The sequence below is a fragment of the Acanthaster planci genome, linkage group LG14, assembly GCF_054643075.1.
Source record: "Acanthaster planci isolate LZ-2023a linkage group LG14, COTS_SCS, whole genome shotgun sequence".
NCBI lineage: Eukaryota > Metazoa > Echinodermata > Asteroidea > Valvatida > Acanthasteridae > Acanthaster > Acanthaster planci.
In genome coordinates, this window is record NC_141790.1 from 347,826 (window position 1) to 350,771 (window position 2,946).

Consider the following 2,946-nt stretch of genomic DNA (forward strand, 5'->3'; position numbering starts at 1 on the left):
GGAAGGGAAGTCCCTCAGCACGCAATACCATAGAGAAGCTGCAGTCCTTTCAATGAATCCTTTTCCGGGATTGAAGTTCAGCTTTTCGATTGCTGCAAAACAGTAATCAACTTCTCAAAAACCCAGATAAACTTCCGTCGGTGGCGTTGGTATGACCAAAAACAACAGGCAAGATAAGATAAGAAGGATTTCATGGAAATAAGACACGTATGATACAGATATTGGGCGTATGTAATTAGGCAGCGGCGTATCCAAAAGTGAATACTGCCTCAGGCTTATTCAACATGACGTTCGGGAGAAAAAAATCGAAAGCCTTACACTGTTCCAGTCCCGACATGACATTCTTGCTTTTATTTTTGCTGATGTTGTTTTCTAAGGGTTTTAGTACTAATATTGATGAATAACTTTCTTTCATAATTAGCTGTAAAGTATTCTTTTAAAAAAATTCGGGGGGGGGGAGAAATTGCCCCCTTCCCCGCTGGATACGCTACTTGTCCTCCAGCTCCCGCCAAACGCAAGAAAAGGGACACAACCATAGAGCTTTATAATTTAGCTCGGTGGACACAACACAGCAGGTGCCCAAACAACATGTTGTCTGCGGCGCGCTCACTGCATGCAAGGAACAACAGCCGATACCCAATTTTGCGAATTCGGTGCTGATTGGTCAAAGCTTTGGGCACTCGGCGCGCGCGGCCCTCCGGTGTACTGTGTGTAGGCCAAATTTGTGGTGGGACATTGCACTCGACTGACACTGCGATCATGGAAAGTCTGGTCTGGGATCAAACTGCAGGATGGACGCACTGTTTGAAGGGGAGTAACGTTTTCAGAAACTTTAGAAGGTAATTCCTCTATTTCCTCTGACGTTCACTGATGTTTTTGTAGCATCTCCTGTTCATTTGACATGTTCAGTCCATGTTTAGTCCAAGCTCAGGTCAGACAACGTGTTAACGAAGTTATGGGCCGACTGCCCGCCCAATCATCCTGACCTCGCCACGCGGTAGGTCCTACTGTGAAAACCCATCTGACTTTACAGTACCTGGCGAAAGTAGGAACCTGGCGACTGTACGGTCATAGACTTACTACTGACCTGTGACAGTGTGGTAGTCAAGTACTTCATGAGTACGCCTACCACGTTGACTACCAAATATCGATTCTGAACTACATTGTATAGCTTGGAGCATGAAGGAATTTATTCCTTCCATGTTTGGAGGGAACAAAGGGAAAGGCAAGTACAGATGGTAGACTCCCCTAACGACTGTCAGCAGACGTTCACTTAACTTGCCTCGCACAATGTTGCCAAACCTCTTGTTGAAAAAACCTTTAAATTTATTTGTTTAGATACTCCTTCATATCAGTAAACAGGTGTCATGAAAAATGGCGGCGTCCGGAAATTGGGCAAGAATTCGGCCGAGTGTTACTAACGTTATGGCGAACTTGAAACAAGTCTCAGAAAATCCAAAACATGTAAGTGGTTCTCTAAAGTTTATTCATTCTAAAAAAACATTATCTCAACTTACACGTACCTCCACACAAGTTTGTTAAAATTTTTTCGCATTTTTGGGCATAGGACCTTAGGCCAACAGGTATTTAGAGTCCATTTTGCACTCAAGACTAAAAGTCGGCAAGTCAAGCCAAAATAACAGTTCACTGGAACTTGAGTAAAATTGGAGTTTTGAATCAAAATATTTGATGAAATTGAGTTAGATGAAATTTCCCTTATCATGGAATTTGACTGAGGTAAAAGTGTTGCTCCAGCAAGGCACGAGAGGAAAAAATTCAAAACTGTGCCACATTAGGGCACATCAGTAATAGAACAAGGGGATTAGATATCAAATTATGCACAAAGACAACATTACAAAATCAAATGACTGGATAATGAAATCTAAGTTTTTGTGACAAATAGACCTAAAGCAAAATTTCTACAAGACTGGGAGTGTCAGAAGTATAAAATTTATTTGTATGTGCTGTCCAGCTTTGTTCCCCCAACCAGTTTAGTATTTGGCAGTGAACCTGGTACTCAAAAATACTTGACTGCAACACTTCTACTGGCCTTGTACTAGATGTAGACCTGCATCATTTGTACATGCTTGCAGACTGGATGTCCTCTCCTGTGTGTTTGCATAATAGCTTGACACACCCGTTATTTTGGACACACATGTAATCTGAAGGAGCATTCTCCACCACAAAATATCACAGAACAGCTACCTTTGGGAAACCAGATTGCTGGGCAAATGGGTAATGTACTGGTATTTAAAACATTCAGAAAAAGGTGCAGGGATGACAAATTCTGGGTATGATCATGGCCAGGGTGTGTGGGGGTGGAATGGATTGGAGCTGTGAAAGTGGTCAGAAAAGTCAAAAGAAACTGACACTGCACTGGATTCTGAGTAGAATTCAGAAAGTGAAATTATCATTTACATCTGAAACCCAACTTACTAAATTGCAAAACCATGTTGTTCACCTGCTCCAATACTCTTTTCACAGAATGATTATGCTTATTATTCTGTCCCCTTTCCCAGCACATTGTTTCTAGTACTTCTGCCAAGACAGAAAACCGTGTCATGCTTTAAGGGAAATCGCGACATACAGTGCCATCGGACAAGCGACAGCCCTAACAGGTCAGTTATCATTGGCCAGAAGTAACTCGCATTACAAAAAGAAACTGCAGGGTGTAGGCTTAATTCCGTACCAGGATATTTACTGTCACCCCAAGGGATGATGGAGAAGTATCATTGTGTGTGGTTTGAAATGCAAGCAACAGAGACCCAAAACTTATGACTAAAAAACATATACCGTTACTTTTCCCAACTTTGTTACCATGAACCAGTGGCTTCAAATGAAATCCCTTAATCCCCTTCTAATATAGGGGCTTACATTGGCACCCACGAAAACTTGTATGAGGCCTACATGCTACAGGTTTATAACAGAGAAAACGAAAGACAGGGA